We start from the raw sequence: 23,449 nt of genomic DNA on the forward strand, positions 1-23,449 counted from the left end.
ATATTATACAGTGTACATACTTTTTCTGCAGATAGAACCAAAACCTGTGAATAAGAACAAAGCAAACTGTGTGTGTGTGTGTGTGTGTGTGTGTGTGTGTGTGTGTGTGTGTGTGTGTGTACCACACAGTGGCCTTGTTGCCTTGTTATTGATTGCTTATTCTCTATGTTCTAGTCATTATAAGACTCAGCTGTTTAATCATCATATTCAACTCCTCATTAATTCAGCTCATTCCTTCATTCATTCATTTGTATAGGCAATGGTTTGACAGGATACAGACCTCAAAGCCTGTAAGAAATTGATTCCAGGACTGACTGACATAATTACTGTATTGTAATAGTTATAAAATGAAGAAAAAAAGCAGCATTATGCAATCAGTCCATCTGGTGAACCGTAAACTCCCCTGTGATTGTGCAGGATCTGCACACTTAATGAAAAGGTAATGTGCAGCTAACTCGCACTTTTCCCATTATTTACACAGAAAGAAATTTGCTTCATGTTATCCAATTATCATACAAGTGTGATTAGAAAAAAAAAGTTTTGCTGTGAAAGCCAAAATGATTACAATCATAATTGAGGCTTGTTTAAATAATACATTCAGAGTAATTAACTCTGATCTTTGGGTGTTCTTTTTGTTGCAGCTAATAGGAGCAAATGCTCTTAGTAATAAAGTTTGAACTTGTTAGTGACACAGCACACGTGATCTCTCATTAGGGATGGGTATTGATAAGATTTTCACGATCCCGATTCCATTTCCGATTCTGTTTAACGATTCGATTCTTTATCGATTCTTTTTAAAAAAGGAGAACACTAAGGTCGATTAGCTTAGAACTTTGTTTTATATCTTCTCTTTGAACAAGATAGAAATTTAGGACTAACATGGCCTTACAAACCCAGCAGTGAGATCTTAAGAGATCCACAGCCTATGGCTCTTCCATGGGGTGTCACAGGGTCCCCAGGAAAAGAAATTGTAAATGTAAAATAATAAAATAAATATTCTTCTGTAGCAATAACAAAGTTTAACATAAATTATTTTGTAGCAATTACACAAGAATATCCAGTAATGTCCCTGCCTACAATTAAACACATTCACTTACCGAAAATCGGGGGCATCTGCTGTGGCAAATGGGTTCAAGCCTTTGACCACAAACTTAGTCACTGCTCGGTGACATTCGTCTATCCTGGCCTGAAAGGAGACGCTACCGGTAGACTGCAGCGACAACTGCCAGCATCTGAGCCAGCCAGACTCTGTCTGTCTCATCATGGTCACCTAAATGCAGTGCATAGTAATGGCAGGTTTTGTAATAAGGCAGATCACGCTAACATAATATGCACTGTTAGTTGATTATTTACCTGCCGCATTAATGGGAGAGGATGTGCAAACGTTACCGCTGCTGCTGGGTTGAGATTCACGAGTCCGGAGCAGAATTACAAACATGATATTCATTTAAGGTCACCGCGTGTTTTGTGAGCAAATGCTTTTGCATATTCGTAGTGTTTCCTCCCTTAAATGAAATATCTACTTTGCAAGTATTGCAAGTTGCCCTGTTGTCATCCGTTCTCATAAAGTATAACCAAACTTTTGAGGATTTGAGCCGCCATGTTTCCTGCCAGGTAAATGATGCTCCGCAACGTGGTGACATCATTCGGGGCGACTGGAATCGATAAGGGAATCGTTTGCAAAAATGGCCAACAATGGCAAACAATGCCAAGGAATTGAAACAGTGGGAACCGGTTCTCAACAAGAACCGGTTTTCGATACCCATCCCTATCTCTCATCCAGTTTCATTCTCTCTACTCTTCCTACATAACAACCTTTGCACACTGTATGCATGTAAGCCACATTCCTCAGTCATCTGTTTGATGTTTGTCTGGTGGACAGTATCTTTTTATGCTTGAGGTCTTTCAAAGCAGTTCTGAAGGGCAGGAGGCAGGGCAGCAGCTAGTTCTTGAAGATAAATAAAAATGCGCACACTTGTTCACAAGCCTGACAAAGTTGTCCACAAAAAAGAGATAAAAGAAGCAAGGTGCCACGATGTCTGCATTTCACCTTTAGCAGTAAAACACAAACCTTTCACAGAGAGATTTGTGCTCAGTTAAATTGGCTTTCTGGTTAATTGTTTCAGTGTGGACATGACGTGGTCCGGGTAGATAATGGCTCTCTCACATTTCTCAACACATTTATGACCCTTTCCCCTTTGGAGGAGCCATGCTACCAAACTGCTATTAAAATGAAACCTGTTGCCACTAATAGTAGGTCTAGTTATAGCTGAGTTCTATAACATCATCGGCATTGAATCATTATAAAAAAAACAAAAATCACAGTTTTCCACATCTGATTCTGGCCTGGCGACGTGGACAACAGTTATTGTTTATTAGTGAATTTGGAGCTTTTACTGAATGACTCTAGAAGTGCCTCTTTCTGCTTTCTGATGTAATATAGGGGAGATTTTGCCAATATGGTCATCTGGGGCACACGACTCCTACCTAAAAGTGAGTATATCCTTAAAGAAGAGCTTAAATTGACTTTGTCAGATGGAAAACTGCAGAGCTACACCAATGTGTGTATATATACAGAAATATTTATCTTAAAGTGGGCTACACAGATTATGAGTACAGCAGGAGAATCTAGATCTAGAATAGAATAGAATAGAATAGAATTCAACTTTATTGTCATTGCACATGCACAGGTACAGGGCAACGAAATGCAGTTTGCATCCATCCAGAAGTGCTTTAGTGATATAGATATATTACAATATATATTAGCAATAATATAGATATGTGAGTATATTACAGAAATGGGTCTATTATGGTATGTTATAATGTACACGGTATGAAGTATGTTGTGAATATTCTATAACTATAAGTATGTACAGGCTGTAGTGAGTACAAGCTATGTACAGGATATGAACAGGATATAAATATGAAAAACTATACAGAATATGAAATGAAATAAATAACTTTACAGAATCTGGGATATACAGCTATACAGAAATGGGAACTATGCAAGTTGTAAACAGTTGTAGGATTAAAGATTATCGAATGTACAGAATGATTATTTACACAGAGCTATACAGTAGTGCAGTTAAGATAAGTGAGGGTGTAGATAGTTTCTACAGAGGCTATATAAAGTGCTAGTGGTTGTGAGTGGTGGTTCAGTCCATGTTATTATTGTGTTTGAGGGTACAGTTGTCCATTGTGGGTGTGTGTATGTTCAGTCCATGAGTTTAACGTGGGTCAGATGTCAGGAGGCAGAGTTCAGGAGTCTGACAGCTGTGGGGAAGAAGCTGTTCCGGTACCTGGTGGTCTTAGTCCGGAGGCTCCTGTGGCGCCTCCCAGAGGGCAGGAGGGTGAAGAGTCCATGTGATGGGTGACTGGGGTCTTTGATGATTTTCCCAGCCCTTTTCAGACACCGCTTCCTGTAGATGTCTTTTATGGCAGGAAGTGGTGCTCCGGCGATGCGCTGGGCAGTTTTCACGACCCTCTGCAACGCCTTCCGGTCCGAGGCAGAGCAGTTCCCGTACCAGACTGTTATACAGTTGGTCAGGATGCTCTCGATGGTGCAGCGATAGAAGTTCACCAGGATGTCTGAGGACAGGTGGTTCTTCCTCAGAGTCCTCAAGAAGAAGAGGCGCTGGTGAGCCTTCTTGACCAGCTTGGAGCAGTTGGTCGTCCAGGTGAGATCCTCGGAGATGTGGACTCCCAGGAACTTGAAGCTGCTCACACGCTCCACAGCCGTCCCCTTAATGTGGATGGGTGGATGTGGGTCAGCATTCCTCCTGTAGTCCACGATGAGCTCCTTGGTCTTCTCGGTGTTAAGCAGCAGGTTGTTTCTGTCGCACCACTCAGCCAGATGATCCACCTCCTCCCTGTAGGCGGCCTCATCGTTGTCACTGATGAGGCCAATCACCGTGGTGTCATCTGCAAACTTAATGATGGTGTTGGAACCATCAGCAGGTCTGCAGTCGTGGGTGAAGAGGGAGTAGAGGAAAGGGCTCATCACACAGCCTTGTGGTACACCGGTGTTCATTGTGATGGTAGATGAGCAGCGGTTATCCAGCCGGACATGTTGGGGGCGGTTGGTCAGGAAGTCCAGTAACCATTTGCAGATGAGGGAACTGATACCCAGGTCTGTCAGTTTCCTGATGAGTTGTGAGGGGTGGATTGTATTGAATGCTGAACTGAAGTCTATAAACAGCATTCTGGCGTAGGTGTTGTTGTTGTCCAGGTGTGAGAGGACAGAGTGCATTGCGATGGAGACTGCATCCTCTGTGCTCCTGTTCCGGCGGTATGCGAATTGGTGGGGGTCCAGGGTGGGGGGGAGACAGGATTTGAAGTGTGCTAGGACCAGTCGCTCTAAGCACTTAGTGATGATGGGGGTGAGTGCTACTGGGCGGTAATCATTGAGGCAAGATGGGTTGGAGTTTTTGGGTATCGGGACGATGGAGGTGGATTTGAAGCAGGCCGGTACCACAGCGTGGGCCAAGGACAGATTGAATATGTCTGTGAGCACTCCTGCAAGCTCCCCAGAACACGCTCTGAGAACACGCCCGGGGATGCCATCAGGGCCTGCAGCCTTGTGGACATTGATCCTGCTCAGCACCGCTCCTACATCGGTGGGGGAGAGAGTCATAGGTTGGTGGTCTGGCGTCATGTCTGCTTTGGTTGTGGTTGTGGGGTTCCCTCGCTCAAAACGAGCATAAAAGTTGTTGAGCTCGTTGAGGAAGGAGACATCAGAGGATGCGGGGGAGGGTTTGGTGGTCCTGTAGTCTGTGATGGTCTGGAGTCCTTGCCACATGCGTCGGGGGTTGGAGTTGGAGAAGTGTTCTTCTACCTTCTTTTTGTAATGGTGTTTGGCTTTTTTGATGCCCTTCTTTAGATTAGCCCTGGCTGTACTGTAGGCGTGTGCATCTCCTGACCTAAAGGCAGTGTTGCGGGCCTTCAGGAGGAGACGAACATCCCGGTTCATCCAAGGCTTCTGGTTGGGGTACATGGTGATCCGTTTCTGGGTGGTGACACTGTCTGTGGTTTTGGAGATGTAATCCAGTACAGATGAGGCGTACTGGTCCAGGTCTGTGTGGGTGAACATATTCCAGTCTGTTTTTTTAAATCTGTCCTGGAGCACTGCGTCTGTCCCCTCTGGCCACACTTTAATTGTCCTCACAGCAGGTTTCACACGTTGGATGAGTGGTGAATACCGAGGTGTGAGGAACAGGGAGAGATGGTCCGATTGTCCAATGTGGGGGAGGGGTGTGGCTTTGTAGGCTCCAGCCAGGTTGGAATACACATGGTCTAAAGTCTTGTCTCCTCTGGTGTGGCAGGAGACATGTTGGTGGAATCTGGGGAGGACTGTCTTTAAGTTGGTGTGGTTGAAGTCGCCAGCAACAATAAAAGCAGCCTCGGGGTGTTTATTCTGGTGTTTGTTAATGGCTGCAGAAAGTTCTTTCATGGCCAACCTAGCATTAGCGTCGGGGGGTATATACACGGCAGTGAGTATGATCGAAGTGAATTCTCTGGGGAGATAATAAGGTCTGCATTTGACCATTAAAAACTCCGCATTAGGTGAGCAGTGACTCTCAGTAGTAGTGGAGTTCATGCACCAAGCATTGTTAATATAAATGCACAAACCTCCACCTCTGGTCTTGCCGGAGTCATCTGCTAGCCTGTCGGCTCGGTGTGTGTGGCGTCCTGCTAACTCGATAGCATTGTCCGGGCAGCTGTTGTTCAGCCATGTTTCGGTGAAAAAACATGACATTTGAGTCCATAATCCGTCTGTTGTTAGTGATGGAGAGCCGTATCTCATCCATTTTGTTTGCCAGAGAACGGACATTGGCGAGAAAAATACTGGGTAAAGGCAGCCGGTGTGGTGTTAGCTTTAGCTTAGCCCGTAGCCCTCCGCGCCTACCTCGCCTTTGTTTACGATCTCGGCGCCGTCTGCGTGCACTTCCGCCCAGCCGGGGAGAGTGGGCAGCCTCCGGTGTTCTGGAGATCTCTGGGATGAGTCGGAGATCGGCGATAAAACTGTTGGAGTTGTGAGTCCAGATGTCCAGAAGCTCTTGTCTGCTGTAGGTCAGCAACGCACAGCAATTCTGGATGAATAATCCGGTTAAAAGTAGATAAAAAAACGCTAAATAGCAGATTCTGGAGAGACACTGAGCCTCGCGTTGTTCACGCGCCGCCATCTTGGCAGTGCTACCATTAGATACTAAAAGTTAAGATGTCTCAACCTCATCCTTATCTTTTTTTTTCTTTGAAGAGATTATCTCAAAAGTCAGTATGAAAGTGCAGTATGAAATTAATGAAGTTCTCTTTCATGTATTTGAAAAACATTTCTAGGTACAAGTACAAAGAAGGATTATTAAGAGATTTATTATTTATTTAGCAGTGAAACTTGTCTTTTTGAGTAGTTATAAAAGTGACTTCAAGCCACTGGTCTCCACAAGGAACTAAGGTTCAAAGAGGCTTTCAGGTTGAACTTGGATCATAGTTTTTACACAGAGCTTTTGCTATCTTTTTCATTAGCTGTTACGTGTAGATAAAGATTGATTAGCCTCTTGCTTTAAAAAAATATATATAAACACACACATGCGAGAAGAAAAAAAAATCTGTTTTTACAAGGAAAGAAACTGACACCATTGCAGAAAAAAAACAATCTTTTTATTCAGAATTTGACCCTTCTCTTTGAACCAACAGGATTACTAATGTTTGCTGTGTTAGTATTTCAATTTAAGGAGTAAAATCCCAGTAAAACGAATGGAGCATTGCATGTATACGGCTGTTTGGGATTTAACCATCAGTCTGCACCTTGTCAGACAAATTCTCTCTAATCTTGTTTTCAAAGAACTGCCATATTCTGAAACGTGCATTTTGTTGGATTTAGGTAAGGTTAGCAAATGCGCTTGTATGAAGAGAAATAAATGCATGCAGTAAATAAAAGCCCAACCCAGGTAGGCTCCCAGCATAGCCTGCTGAGCCATCATCATGTCCTGTCTGCATGACTAGACTAATGTAATCATAATTGGCTTTTAGTGTTCTTTTCTAAGAATCAACACACAAAGCATGTTTAGTTGTTGTTTTTTTCTTTCATAGAAGAAGCAGTTTACCCACAGTGTGAATGGATAATTAAATTGCTGGTAATTATGTATCGATCTGGAGCTTTAATGTTGTCAAAGGTGGTGTTTGTAATCGACAGGATTGTCAGTCATTTGCAGTGTTTATGGATGGGGAAAAAGTGACACAGAGGAGAGTGAAAAGGTAGAAATGAAGATGGTAAATGGCCTGTATTTATATAGCGCTTTATTAATCCCTAAGGACCCCAAAGCGCTTTACACAACCAGTCATCCACCCATTCACACACACAGTCATGGCAAGCTACATTGTAGCCACAGCCACCCTGGGGAGCACTGACAGAGGTGAGGCTGCCGTACACTGGCGCCACCTCTGTCGACCAATCAAAAAATGATATGGCAACATGGTTGTTTGGTTGTTTAGGGAGAGGGGGAAGTTTTAGGAGTGACAGAACAATGAGGCAACTGCTGAATGAAAACATGAGGAGTGATACACCTGCTGCTGTCAGGCCTGCAGGTATCAGGCTGTGATGTTCTCCTTTACAGTGGACAGAAATTATTTTTTTGGAGTGGCACAAATAATTTGTGCTGCATCTTATTGAATGCAGAACAGCTGATTGTTCTGTAAATAGTTTGAAATGGTTATTAAAAAAAGGGGGTAAAAGGTAAATGGCTGCAAATAACTTTGTTGTTTGCAAAACTTGTGCATAGGATTTTAAAATTGACAATTTATATTTGCATTTAAAGTTATGAAATATGATTCATTAAACATGTTTGTGGTTGTTACAGTAAAAAATATAACTTTCTACTCGGATTTTATGTTTTTTTGTCTGATTTTAGATCAATTGTGTTAATACAGTATGTCAAAATGAAGACATGACTGTAAATTCAGCTGCAGTTTCCTGCCTTTCTTTCAGTGCACACTGGGAGATACTCCAGACCTTTTGGTGACCCTGAAAAAAAAAAGGCAGATAGAGAAATTGGACTGGATTGAAAAGACACTCATGCGGCAGCTCAGACTGGTTATTTGGTTTCAAATACTGTCATCCACAAAGGTATAATGTAGTCTTTTTTTTATTACATTGTAGTTTCAAATTGTGCTATATTTATAAATCCAAAACACACTCAGTTATTTTGTTTACAGTGGCTTTTATTATTTACACTGCATCCATAACTTTCTTTTCTTGCTTTGGGGATTAGCTAATAAATTCATGATCCCTGTGCCCAGAGTTTGTTTGCTGGAGTTTCAATTCATGTGCTGTGAAGAAGCTCAAGGATTCTTATATAGGTGATTCTTATAAGGTGTTATTTTGTTCGTGTTACTTTATGAAGACTTTGTTAAATGATATTTCAGTGAATGATTATTGCAAATATACCCAATCAAACATAACATTTAAAGTTATTTATTTGTGGAAGCATTTTTATAGTTTTAACATTTATTAACCCTTCTCTCTTCCAAGGTCCATTTCTGGTTACAGGTGGTGGTGTTTTCATAAAGAACGCACATGAAGATGCTCAACATGACTTCCATTTTCACTTTTTTCATTTCCGTATTTCACGTATGGTCATTAATCGTTTCTGGTTTGATTTTGGTATATCTTTGTCTCCTTTTTCTTGTGATTAGTGTTACTTTCTCTTTCTTCTGATATGGTTTCAATCCTGTTTCCAATTTCATGTTTATCTTAAGCATGTAACTAGTCCAGCCCCTCCCCTCAGTCTGAGTGTCTATTAAAATCCCTGTGTTTTTCCTTGCTAGGTTTTTGAAGTCAGGTTTTTTTTCCCTTGTAGATTCCTGTATTTGGGCCATTATATCAGCTTCAAATGACTCATGTTTTGTTCATCCAGTCTGCCTCCCATGTGTACATTTCAAAAACATGACAAATATAACAAATAAAGGACACCTTGAGCTTTTGACACACATTAGAAAAATATTAGCTGTTACTGATGAACATTATCTTTAGTCTCCTCAGTTGAGCTGGATAATCAAAATTGTCTTTTTTCAGAAAGTTTCTTTTGCAAGAGGTGTCAGAGATGTCTCAAGGACTTGATTTCAAAGCAGTAACAGTTTAAGCCCAGACAGATATACAGTATACACACAGTGTGCTCTTCATTGTGCATGTCACTTAGAGATCAAATGAGTTAAAATTGTATAATTTATTAGCAACAAAAATAACTGTTTTATAACTCACTTGGTTAAGTCTTAGAGTTCAGTTAGTCACCTTTGCTAATGCATGTCACTGACCTATACCTCTTCAATATTTGTAACAAATGAGATATTTATAATGCAATTATATGAAAAATAAAAATGATTTAATAAGGATAAGCTACAACAACTCCTGCGGCACAACAACAGGAGTCTGATTGAGTGTGAGTTAAAAGACAGGGCCACAAATTTCCTTATCTAATGAGTGCATATGGGCTAATAAAATAGTGTGCCAGTTTTTCACAGTACATCCACTTTTGAATAATGGGGTTTATTGTCCATGCACCACAGCTGTTCATCAACTCTTTTATTTCCTTTCCACCAGCCGATCAGCTTTATATTATATAGCCATGTACAGTATTTCTAACTTACAGTACAGCTACTGCACAGTGCTCTGTCAGCATTTAGACGTGAGGAGGTAATTGCCAACTGCAAGAGGCAAATTGAAATTTGCCTGGAAAGATGCTGAAAACATTCAATTGTACTTGCAAGAAAATCAGGAGTGCTGCTGAAAATCTGCTTATGCTGACAAATGCATAGGTGAGAATCTGACAGCAGCTTGAAAAGAAGATTTTATAGAGAAAGCATAAAAAGATGATCATTATAAAACTTGTGTTTTACATAATCTCTCCAAGCTATGTCTGACAGTTGTTGTTAACTTTGTTGCTCTGTCTCAGCATTGTTATATTCACTGATCCACATAGAGATATAATGATGAAATATTGATAAAGAAACCGTAATGACGGAATATGTAATACAGTTTTAGATCTTGGCATCAAATTCAAACTTAAATGTAAAAAAGTACTATAAAACTGCACAAATTTTTACTTACCTAGTACCAAAAACAGATTGTAGCAGCAGATCTCTTGTGCTTTGTTGTTTGTGAGTTCACGCTACCATGAATCAGACTCTTGTTCTATACTGTTGCTAGTTTGTGGTTTTACTAATGTTAGATACGCACCACTGTTGACCCGAGAGAACCACAGTAGTCTGACCCTTGTGGATACAATCTGATTCAGTCCTCTGGCAGTTATAGTTTACCCTTTCTAAAAGTTGTAGTGTAAAAGTAAAATGCAGCATCATTTCCTGCCTGTTAGCCCTGCATGAAAAGCTTAAAATTAGTATTACTTTAAACAATATTTACTGGGTGATAAATAGCCATTCTCTGCAATGCTATGCAATGATGGCTAGTGGGAAGGGTTTTTCTTTCTTTCTTTCTTTCTTTGGTTTTAATGTATCCTGCTCTATGCATTTTTTTCCATCACAAAAGAACAAAACAAAACAAAATTCTCCCTCATCTTTTGCTCTTGTGGCCTTCTGCCAAGGGAGGAATGTAAAGGAAAGAGTGAAATGTAGATTCTGAGGTAGTCATCATCAGCTGGGACTGACTTTTTTTAACCAACAGGTGCACTCTAGCTACATCTCTACTCGCATTTGTGAAGTTTTATTGCTGATATTCAATATTCAATACATTTTCACCAAGAAATATTGACTGCTACTGCATCACATAGTGATATGTGTAGTAGAGATGGACCGATCCGATATTACGTATCGGTATCGGTCCGATACTGACCTAAATTACTGGATCGGATATCAGAGAAAAATAAAAAATGTAATCCGATCCATTAAATATCACGAAAGCACCTCACAAAACTTGCAACACGCCGTAACTCACCTCAGAACGTTAGCATGTCGGAGCAGTATGCATCACGTGATAGAGCGGCTGTGGCATGCGGGACCTGTGGTCTGGATAGCATTTGGAGCTTCGCTAGCAACCCGGCATTTCATCTCCGACAAAGTTATCCCCGAGAGAAGTAAAGCAAGTGTGTAAGTCCATCTCTGAATGTAAAGCATTCCTGCATTAAGCTTAACGAGCGACTGCCTCTCGCTCTCCGGCTGCTACTTCAATCGTGAAACTGCTTAAATGATCAGCTGATCGGCTTTTCTGTCGCGAGTCCGTCTTTGTTTTTGGCCCACTTTGCACCAGAAAGAGGAAACCAGCGGGTGAACAACAGCAGCACGTTTAAGCTTGATAAGCTGTTGTTAGAATGTATTTAATATTACTTTCTACTCCAGGATCTTTTTCTATGTAGCTGACGGCTGGTAACTGTGCAGGGGCGGATCTAGCAAAGTTTAGCCAGGGGGGCCGATAGGGCATTAACTGGGAAAAGGGGGCACAAAGACATACTTTTCTTTCTTATTCTCATTTAAAATGTCTAGCTTTTAATAAATAATTATCTGACACACAAAGTTTTAATTTGATGTAAAATGAATAGAAGTCAATTACTGTATATAGTGACTATTAAGTCTAATATATATACCCTAGTAAGCTATAGTACTTTTTCCTTTGGGAAGGTACCATCTGTGCAGTCTGCAATTTTGTTGAAGAAAGATGTTGAATCTATTTAATATTTCTTGAAAAATAATTGATTTCTGTGCATTTTTTTTCACACTGCATCAAATTAAGGTTGATTACGTCGATTAAGCATCATGAGGTGGCGCGTGAGGGGTGGTTCCCTATTTTTTATTTATTTATTTTTGTTGTTGCTGGGAGTTGGAACCCTATTAGTTAGGTTGCTTAATATTTACGCTAAGTACTCTTTAAAATACCAGAATAGGGAGGATGGTGTAGGTCTAAGTTTATTAGATTGATCAGTATTGCTGAACTATGAAATATTTTTTTTGTATACAGGTATAACAGAATAGCTTTAGTGTAGTTGTTGTTTTAAACTTGAGTATGAACTTGCAGACTTGCAAAATGCAGCAAGATATTTTAAAAAACAGTTTTGTTGATTAAAAAACACTATATCGGATTCATATCGGTATCGGCAGATATCCAAATTTATGATATCGGTATCGGTATCGGACATAAAAAAGTGGTATCGTGCCATCTCTAATGTGTAGTAATAGCTGAGTGATAATGATGACCATGGGTCTTCACATTTCATCATTCTCTATTTCTGCAGTAAAAACATATAAAGAAATATAGATTTTTTTTTTTATTAATTAATTTTTTGGGGCAGCGAGGTTGCTTCTAACCTTGTTCTGAATGTATTTCAAAAGTGAGTTTAGGTAAAAGCTCCTATCCTATAATGATTTCTCTTATTAAATCTATAACAACCACAACGGAGGGAATGTAGTAATAAAAGAGGGAAAGACCAAAACAGTATCAAAGCATGCACCTCTCTCAAGGTTTCAGAATAACAAAACTGAAACAGTAAATCTCCAGAAGTATCGTATGTACCTTTTATTATTTCTTCAGTGTCTCATTAGCATTCCACAGTGGGGCTCTTGTCTCTTGCTCCAAAGCAAATGAACACATTTTCCCACTGGATCAAGTGGTCAGTAAATAAATCGGCTGTCATGAGAAGATGGATGTCTCTCAGTCTCCCTAGGGTGGCATCTTGACTGATTGACTGATTTAGGTACTGACTGTCATCTGGTTGGTTTATTCATCATTTTGTGTCAGTGGCACTGACTACATTGCTTCAGTAATTGTTCATGTGGATGAAAGAGCACGTGCGAGAGATTTATCATTTGCGCTACATAATAAAACAGATGAGATTATTCTTTCAGAGAGAGAAGAACATGGACTGGCTTTTTGTTTAAGGCTAGATGTCTTGAAAACGAGTCTGTTTGCTATATTGCAACAAATGGCATGTTTTATATTTATGTGCATACATATGTTATGAGATCAAAGTATAAAAAAAAATATAAAAAGTAAATGACAAGCTACTGTCTCATCCTGTGTTTCAGCATCCCTACAGAACAAGAACAAGGAAAGCCAAACTTTCATGTCTCGAGAAGCCACAATAAGAACTTCGTAAAACAAATATATATTGTGTGTTTAACTGATAATATTTTCACAAGGTTTTGGGCATTTAAAATCACTTTGGGGTGTTGTAACCAAGATGACATACCTAAAAGCAACAAATCAAAATATAACCACTTACTTCATAACTTACTGACAGAGAAATCCAGGTCAAAAGAAATGGCAGTACACGCCCACAAACTCCTTAAGACTAACAAGCAAAACACCTAGCAAGGGCTCTAGGAAGAACCAGGACTGGCTGGATGGAACTGGAAGAAAATTAATGAATCTTCTACCCAAGGCAATCGCCATGTTGGCTGCTTATATAACAAACTATCATGAGCCAGAAGCCAATCACTGCTGGGTAGCTTGACATTCCAATTAGCATACAAACTCATTCACACCTAGGGTGCATCTTGTAGACCTTTTTATACTGAGAAAGACAAGCAGAGCAGCTTTGTTTTACAAAAGGCCTATTCAGTGAGTTGACCTTCACAATGATCAGGTAAGAAAAAAAAACAGATGTTTGAGATGGAAGTGCATGAGTTTGAAGTCATTGAAGTGATGCTGCTGGTTCCAGACAATGATAAGGACACAGCAGCTGCTGGCAACTTTAAAGAACGTATAGGAATATTTTCTTACTACAAATTATGAGTTCTTTATTATGCATTATTTCATAAATGAACTAGTTACTATTGTTCTATAATGTAAAAATGAATATAAAGAAGAGGAAGCATGTCCAAACTTATAAAGCTGATATTATTATACATTTTTACATTATATATTTAAGTTATCTGATGCCAGTTTAACATGAAATCATTAAACTTCTTTGTTCTGTGCATAATGAGACATCTACAGTATGAAGGTCAGGATTTGAAATCAAAGTACAAGCTTACAAACACATTAATTAGAAGCTACAGTCATTGAAAAATGTGATCCCACATCATTACAAGTAGATAACAATTACCTAATCCTGTCATCATTCATGGCCTTATGAACACGATATGGCTGCAGTGAGCATCAATCACTTGCAGCTAATTCCATGAGGCTTCATAAAAGGTCATCGGGTTGATTGTGATGAACAAGATTAACTGCCATGACCATAAAATTTGTCATGCCTTTAATTCAGATCATTGAGATTTTTTTTTTTATTCTATCTGATGATCCTGTTGCTATGTGGTTAACTTTTCTACTGCACAGATGTCAGTGTGCCAGCTGGCCACAGGCACCGATACTCCAATCGACTCTGTGCAGAAGATGGGAGATCAGTAGAAACATAGAGACAAGCTGAACTCTATCCTCTGCACCTCTGATGGATTGCAACACAGCAACATAGGATCAGGGCCATGCATCTTCGCAACAATGCTGTCAGCCTGGCATAAAAGCATGCAGGAGAAAAACTGTCAAGTGGTGAAACAGCAAAATCCTTCCCCGTTTCATACTGACAAGTTGTGGGAATTGAGATGCTGTGTGGCATTTTACCATGGCAAGTAACAAAACAAGAAGGAAGCCAGGAATTTTTCCCCATAGATATTACTGTTAAGAACTGTCACAAGTCCTGCAAATGTAAGTGTTCAGTGATTGAATCTTAGCTTCCACTAAAGGTGTTTTTTTATATCATTCAGGGAACAAACTCAGACATTATTTACTGGTTGATTTTTGATTATTAGGATTATTTTCCTGTACATAAGACTGGCTGTGCTAGAACATTTTTGAAGGTGACATTTTAATGTAAAAAAAAAAATAATGAATGTGCAAATCATACAGACTGAGTGCATCCACATCGGAGGGTGACTTTCCACTAACTTTCTATTGCATCAAAGTGCCTTCTGTTGATTTCTGCCTTCTATTGAAAGGTTCTGTGAGTCAGGATGAACTACCAAAGACTACAGAATAAAGAAAGCATTTATAAATCAAACTTTAAAACACAAAAGTGGACGCAGGCAAGAAGACATAAGGCAACTATCAGGAGTAATAAGGGAGAAACTTGAATCTTGAATCTTACTTTCTTGTTGAAGCATGTTGTATTCCTTTAAGTAAATGTAGTATCATAAATTGACAGTGTGCAATTTATGATACAGTAAAACTCAAAACAAAATCGATGACCAGTGTTTTAAAGCTTAAAAAAAAACTTATGCATTTATAAGAAGCTCTAGGCTTCACATTTTAATGTGGGATTGTCACGGATTGCCCCGGCAATCCGTGTGGAATTGTAGAAAGGGACCAAAAGGCGGCAGCTCTGGTGCAGGTGAGTGTTTATTCACAGAGGTGGGTAAGTACAAACAACGGTGGCGACAAAACATGAAACTGGAAACCTAAACTGGGTAAACTAATAAGACAAACCAGAAACGAGGATGCAGGGAGGTCCGGAGAAATACATACGGGAAGACGCAGGGAGACCGAGGGGAAACAACACAGACGAACCAGCAACTACCATGACAGAAGACACAACTTAAATACACCCAGAGAACACAGGGAGATTACACGCAGGTGGGGAACACAGCTGGGAGTGATTATCGTGACGAGACTAGGGAGGCAAACTGAAAACACTCACATAAGACGCAGACCTTCACAATAAAACAGGAAACACATACACGCAATGACATAACACACCAACTAAACACAGACTGGGGGACACAGAACATAGGAACATGAACAGAAGAATACAAACACCCAAGGTAACCAAAACCACAGAATACTAATAGACTAAACATAAACACGGAGTCGCAGACTCCGGACCATGACAGGGATGTGACTACCCAGAGAGCGATTTTAGGAAGTGAACCTAAACAGACGCTATGGCAATATACTTGACAAAGTGCATAGTTCAATGGTAATTATGCTATTTCAATAAGGAGAGATCACTTTAAAGAACTGAACAGGATTTACTGAGATTGAGAAATTAATATATGTGGTGACTGGACTCTGATGACCCATCATTGCAGAATGGAATCCCAGCAGTGATAGGATTTAGGACAGGACCACCCCAGAGTCTAGAAGATGAAGACTAAGGCTTGGATGGAGCTCTGACTGAGGTGTCTGTCAGATGGAGATGGGGAGGAGGTGGACTGCACGAATGGCAGTTGGAAATGGAGAATGACAGAGAGCACAGATTTAAACCATGCAAAGCGAAAGCTGATTGGCTCAAAGGAGGTGGGAAAGAAGATGATTGGAGTAGAGTAATGTAGTCAGTATTTAGATTGAAAACATGGGAAAGTGCTACAATAATAAAAGAAAATAATATGAATTTTTTAAAAATTGATTTTTTTTTACACTGCCTCCTGGTACAAATAGTTGTGGTTCAGAAAAGCTGGATATCTAATCAGAAAGACTTCAGACTTTTAGGTTCCATACCATCTGAAATCGATGCTTTGAGAACATAGACATATGTTCCAGAGTTTCCATCTTGCTGATATCTTCACTGTTGCAGGGCACAAAATGGTAACCAGGAAACTGACAAAGAAGTTTGCTGTAAACAGGAGAACCTTTCTTTGTAAAACATGGTTACCAGTGTTTGCTCTTGGCATCCAATATTACTGCAGCTGATGCCAAAGGACACCTTGTACCTTGGCAGCAGCTTTGACAAAATAGCAATTTAGAGCCCTGGAAATGAGACTGTAAATCACAAGTTCAAATTCTTATTATTATAAATCATGTCTGTTTCAAATCGGGAATTTGAAGATTATGTAAAACTTACATATTTGTAACTGAGATTCTGCTGCCATTGTAGGCCCTTGTTTTTATTTCTAACTTCCAGTTGTTATGACTTGGCACAATATAAATACAACTGAATTTAAATGAATAAACAAATGTTTGTCTTGCAGAAGGAAATATAGTTGATACTGGGGATTTTTTTCATTAGGCTGTATATATTTGTTTACATTTTTTAAATCAATTTTTGATCATTTAAAAAACGTTTTATTGTGTTTTAATTGTTTGGTGAGCCCATAAATTTTCCCTCTGATAAACTGTTTGATTGCATTCTCACATTATATGAGAGTTTATTCAAAAAGCATCAGAATCCCCCAAAAATGTTACATCAGCTTCAAAGAAAAGTTTCACTAACGCCTGCGAACAGCAACTAATAGAGGCTAAAAATAGCTAGCAGCCAGTAAAATACAGCTACCGTCAAGTTCAGCAAATCCTCCACAGCTCACCCAGATGCCTGGCATCAAACAGAAGTGAGCTTCTCTGACTCACTCACCTGTATTGGACTCCTTTCAGTGCTATAGAGTCTTCTAGAGTAAATACAGGTGGAGACTTCTCATCCAGCGTTAACAGCTGATTGACTGCCCTTTGCAAACAAACAAAATGAACAGTGGTTAGTGGGGCTTCTGTGATAACAGGACGGGCTGTACCCCTAAGATGATGATAGACAAATATCCCATTTCAGTGATGACATTCAGAGCCACAAATAAAAACAAGACAAAACCACAGTCTGTAGCCTGAGCTTTGGCCTCTCAACGTCTAGCTGTGCACATGCTGGCCTCATTATTTAAAACTTTGGCCATGTTTAACAGGAAACTTCAGAGCTGTAAGAGTCTGGGTTTCAGAGTTTCAGCTTGGGCTTCTCTGTGTGGAGATGTGTGGGTATTTTAACCTCCTACCACAGTCCAAAGACATGTATATCATTGTAACTGCTAATTCTAAACTGGCAAATGGTGTGAATGTGAGAGTGTATTTGGCTGTCTCTCTCTTTCTCTGTGCTATCCCTGTTATGGTTTGCATATCCTGTCATGTCCAGGGAGCACCAGACCCCTTGGGCGTGAAACCTGTCTCTGTAAACCTACACATGGCGTAGTTTCCAGACTCCGGTGACCCTGAACTGGATAAACAGTTTAAAAAATGGTTGGATGGACAGACAAGTAGTTTTCCTGTAAAAAAATCTCAAAAGCAATAATGGAATTAAAAGTAAAAAATACAAACCTTAACTTCAAATCTTTAAAGTGGCAATGGAGGCTAACTGCAGCAAGGCCAAAGCTTAAGGTGAATCAGTGCTTTAAAGAGTATATCAAAGTGCGTCAGTCTGTCTGAACTACTTCCATCAGTGCTGCCGGACCTCTCAGTCCTGCCTCTGTTTTCTATCATCCTCCTGAAAACCATAATCACACTGTCTTGGCTGAATTTGTCTAACTCATTACCTGTTCTTTTTATTTTCTTGCCTTTGTTGCCATGGATTTGACATGTTTGCTGTTGAGCACATGCACAAGATTTGTTATATCTTGTCTTTGTGTCCTTTAACATTTTTCTCCACAACACGTTTCTGTTTATTTCCATCAACTATCTGTCTGTGCAAATTATATTTTGACAGTTTGGTCATGAAATGTGCATTAACTAAATGAGGCACCCTTTGTCTCCAGTTCCATTTACACAGGGACACCTACAGCTCCTTTACTGTAATTTAACTGCAGCTAAAAGCCTTGTTTAGAATCATTATAATGACTTCGGTGTCGCTCAGAGTCTACACACAAGAGTCACAACAAGTACTGCTACAAATATGTGCCAGGATGAAATAAGAGACAGTGTAGTTTATTAGCCTTTTCACTGGTGCCATAAAATATCGTGAAATGAGAACCATGGTTTGAAATACTGCGTGTGTTCTATTGACTTAAATTATTTGTACACTGTGTTCCTGCAATAAGAAATTACAATAAGTGAAGAAGTCACTGTTTAAATTATATCTACACAGTTCCAGATGACATACAGTCACATCTCTGTCTTTTAAAAAGAATCATTTTATGAGTATTTTAACTAATTGGTATAATTGGATATTTTTGCCATCAGAATGTTGTTTTAAGTGGGTCTCAAAAGAGGGATATAAACACAGATCAATAGCACAGTGGGCAAGAGAGGCACAGCAGCTATGTCCCCCACCGTCTGCATCGATAAAAAACAGAGAGAAGGCAAAAGAAAAGGATGAGAGGGGGGAGGAGGAGACTTCCACCTACAGAGACTAGCAGCTACGAGACAGCTGCCAGAGAATCTTTTCTGCTCAGGAACACTGGAGGAGAAAAAAACCTGCTAACTTGTAGATAATTAGCTGGAGTTGACAACACGTGAAAAGGTTGCTGGTTCTGAAGATCAGGACAAATCTGATTTGTGTAGAAAAAGACCATATTCAGTCCAGGAAATGGTGTTTATATGCAATCATTTTGTTTTGATGATTACGTCAAGAAATGTTAAGAATTGTATTGCATGATGTTCATATTGCAAAGCTTTGGCACCTTGACCATGAATTATTTAGCAAACAAACTGCCTTACCATGTTTGACAACCTTCCAATCATGGCACCACTTGTTTTTCTGACCTCCTTTAAGCATCAAGAAATAAATCAATGGTACTAAAAGATCAAGCTTAATTACACTGTCTGAAAATAGACTCATCAAAAGCCTTGAAAGCACTATTTCAAACTGCTGAATACCAAAGGATTTCATTTCATTAACTTTAAGTATGTCTGACTGAATATGGTTTCGCTTCAGTTTGCTAGCGCGGCAGCAAATACCTGGTTATGAAAAACAGGATTTACTTTCATGTTTTTAAAATGTAGTCTGGATGTAATAGGTAATACTATAATGTTTGTTTTACTCTGAAAGAGCTTGAACTATTGATCCTTTGTGGATTTAATGGATTAGTGAACATATTTTTGTGCCTCCTCCAGACATTCCCGAGGTGGATACAAAAACAATTCAGTGGATACAAAAATAGTAATTAACCTAATGTAAGTAAGCATTACACTCGCTATAAAGGAACAATCCTTTACACAAAACTTTAGTGCTATGAAGTAACATGAAAGCTTTGCTTTCACCTAACACAAATTAACTGTCACATGACCATCATCTCTTCAACTGAATGCTTGTGTTAGCACTCACGAGTGTATAACAAATGTTTATACTAGAAAATAGTTTGGTAAAAAAAACCATAAATTTCTTGTCAAGACAGATAAATATGTTTGTGTTCAACATAATGCTGCAAGTCTGGTCATAATATTTTCATTTGAACACTACTTTTTAAAAGACTTTGATTCACTATATATATAATTAATTTGTGTTGGTGATTAATATAAAAATATGCTGTCACTGCCAGCTATAGAAGTCTTTGTACAATGAACAGAATCAGTGGTGTAACAATTTTTAGATTATGGGTTACATACAACCCAACTGGATCTCAGGTGGGCACAACAATAATAATTGAATTATTTTTTTTATCCTAATTATTTAACTGTAAAGAAATACAACTAGTCTAAAAGTGGGAAACATCCCTGAGAAAAAATAAAAGTAATTTCAGCAAGATTTTTTCAGGTTTTGCATATTTTGTTGCTCACTGTTAAAAAAAAGCATTACTGTTGTTGTTATCAAAATAAAGAGATAATTCATTTGGGATTATTTATAAAATTTTAGTTAGAATAGCATAAGCTCACTTTTGGACTAACTTTGACCATCTGGCATGTGAGTTATATGTTTTACACACTTACACTGAAGTAAAAGATCCAAACGTCTTAAGTTATTATCAAATTGCCATGGAAACCTACATTGGTTTCTTTTCACTGGGCGCAAGTTAAATGCAGAATTTAATTTAAAATCCTTTTCCTCACATGGAAGGTCCTGAATAATCAGGCCTCATAGTACCATATCATCTCAATAGAGCACTTTGCTCTCAGACTGTCGGCATATTTGTGATTCCTAAGATATTTAAAAGTACTATGGGAGGCAGTGCGTTCAGCTTTCATGCCCTTCTTCTGTGGAATCATCTCCCAGCTTGGATTTGGGAGACAGAAATTCTCTCTACTTTTAAGCTTAGACTTAGGACTTTCCTTTTTGACAAAGCTTATAGTCACGGTTAGATCAGGTGACCCTGAGTCCACCCTTAGTTATGTTGCAATAGACTTAGGCTGCTGGGGGCTTTTACTTCCCACTGTCACCAAAATGCTTGCTCATAGGGGTTTGATTGTTGAGGTTTCTCTGTATTATTGTAGAGTCTTTGCCTTAGAATATAAAGCACCTTGAAGTGAATGATTTTGTTATTTGGAACTATATAAATAACACTGAATTGAATTGAACTGAGTTAACGTGAAAAAAATGTCCTATTGATGTAGTGAATATATGCAAAGAAATATGCACTTGCACACTTTCACTTTTCATTATTTGTGATTTGGCTGTGAGCTATTTTGAGGCTTATGAAGAACAACTGATTTAAAAGTGTGCAATACTACACCTGGAATAAAAAACAAATGCTCCTGTCACTAAGCTCCAATGCAGCAATTTTCCCCATGTGCAGGACCAAAATCATTTTCCACATTAGGCATCAGAATATAGTTTAGGTGCTGAAATAATAAATCCCTTTAATCCTAACGTTGTGATTGGAGTCCTGTGGCTCTTTAACAGCTCAAAACATATTTTATGTTGTTTAATCACTCTCATACTTAATTACTTTTATGGATATTATGAAAAATAACCCTTTTTAAATTCAAATAGTTAATTGATGTAAGTTCTAACTGGTCAGATGTTTTCAGAGTCAGATGCATATAGAATTAAATACTGAGCATTTCTTTATCTATGAATAGATTGAGAAAAAAACAGAAGTATGATGAACAATATGTCACCTCTTCACTGCTGTATTTCATTTCAGTATTTTCACAATAAAAGGAAAATTGATAATTCCAAAATAAAATATTCTGACACACGTATTAATCTGACTGTCTCTTATCTAAGTCTTTTTTTTTTTTTTTTTTTTCTTTTTTTTTTTTAAATGACATCAGAAACAGCAGTATGCGACATTACGTGATGGCAGAGCTTCAGTTCATCCTTTGTCATTTTTTTTTTTTTTTTTTTTTTTTTTTTTTAATAAATAGGACAGGGGGAATGAATGAGAGAGAGAGGGGGAGAGAAAGAAAGAAAACCAAAGGGGAGAAGAGACGGTGAGAAGGGGGGGAAGAGAGAGAAAAAAAAAAACTCCTGGGTCACCTGTATGGAGAAAAAAAAACCAAAACAAACAAACAAAAACAAACAGAGGAGACAGCAAACAACAAAGAGCAACATAATAATAGAGAAAACAAAGCACCATCACAATAAACTAGCTAGTCATAGATATCAGTATTTACTAAGTAATAAAAGATATTGTGCAGCACGCAAGATAGACAGCGCACAGTGTGCTTTGAGGCAGCAGCCAAGAAAGCTTTAGTCCGCGTCTGTGAATACCCATGTGTGCATACCTGTGTGGATCAGCATGCTTGCATTCCAAAGGTTTCTCCATGTAATGATCTGCTAGGGAGTGTGGGGGGGCCACAGCCCCGTCCTCCAGGGTGTGAAGCGGGTATGGAGGAGATCAAAACTCCAGACATCCAGAGGCCCCCAGAACACAAGAGACCATGGAAGACCAACAGAGGGGCAGCCGCGCCACTGTCCCAGTAAGAGCTGAGGAGAGTCCCAGATGTGGGCTCGCCCAGCAGCCGCGGAGCAGAAGTCAGGGGGAGTTGCAGTGACGCGCCCGTGAGCTCCGCCGGCCCCCAGCTGCGCCTGAGTGACCGAGCCCTAGGCCGAGAGGCCGGGGGCACCCCACCTCCAAAGGGGCCCGAGCGAGCCCCAGGCCCCAGGCCCCGACAAGCGGCCGCCAAGGAGTGAGCCGGTGTGCACCCGGACGCCCACCCCCAGACACAAAGAACCACCAACACACCGACACCTGAGGGAGTCCGCCACCGGCAGGGGAAGTGGTGGTGGGTGGAGATAGGCCTCCAAACCTTGGAGGGCCTGAGGTGTCCCCAGAGAGGTGGCGTCTGATACCCAACCTGACATATAGACACAGACATACAGGCACACACAGACACAAACATCCATTCCCACCCTCATGCTCTCATATGCACTCACTCCACACTCAACCAACGTGGAGACAGACATAAAGAGACGCTGTACACACGATCACACTCCCCAAGCGTACTCTACAAACCGGGTCTAGGTACCCTTGCCCCTGGAGGGGGGAATTGCACCCAGACCCAGGTGGTGTTACCCTTTTCCCTGCGGTGGGGAGAGGCAGACCACCCCGACTCCGCAGCAGCAGGGAGGCCCCACACCCCAGACCGCAGTCGGACGGCCAACTCCTCCTACTAGCCCTCCCGCTCCAGCAGGCCGCAGAGAATGGGGGTGGGAGAAGACTCCAAACCTCCCTCCACCCGCTCATTGTAGTGTTGATGCATATGTGTTCTAAGATGCAATTAAAACCCAGGAGGGCATGGAGCTACCTGCCAAGGAGCAGCAGGTAAGCGCATAGTCCCTCCTGCTAACCCTCAATGACTAAGTGTATTTAAAATTGAGAGGTGGGCAACGACGTCAGGGGTGAGGTATACACCCTGATGGTGATTTGGACTCCGTGATTGTGC

At 40.0% G+C, this 23,449-nt stretch overlaps 1 protein-coding gene and 1 long non-coding RNA gene across 3 annotated transcripts in view; one reads left to right on the top strand and one right to left on the bottom strand.

Moving 5' to 3' along the window:
- LOC309696053 (leucine-rich repeat and fibronectin type-III domain-containing protein 2) overlaps positions 1–23,449 on the top strand; it is a 255,686-nt gene that overhangs the window by 78,267 nt on the left and 153,970 nt on the right. The window lies entirely within an intron of this gene.
- LOC309696073 lies at positions 15,320–23,437 on the bottom strand. 2 transcript variants are annotated; one of them, XR_014273319.1, is made up of 2 exons: positions 17,286–23,437; positions 15,320–16,149 (listed from the first exon to the last, which is right to left on the bottom strand). It is a non-coding gene; the product is annotated as an uncharacterized lncRNA (long non-coding RNA). The 2 variants fall into 2 exon arrangements; XR_014273320.1 differs by having other exon boundaries at positions 15,320–16,550.

Source organism: Aulonocara stuartgranti (assembly GCF_965226115.1).
Source record: "Aulonocara stuartgranti genome assembly, chromosome: 19".
Taxonomy (NCBI): Eukaryota; Metazoa; Chordata; class Actinopteri; order Cichliformes; family Cichlidae; genus Aulonocara; species Aulonocara stuartgranti.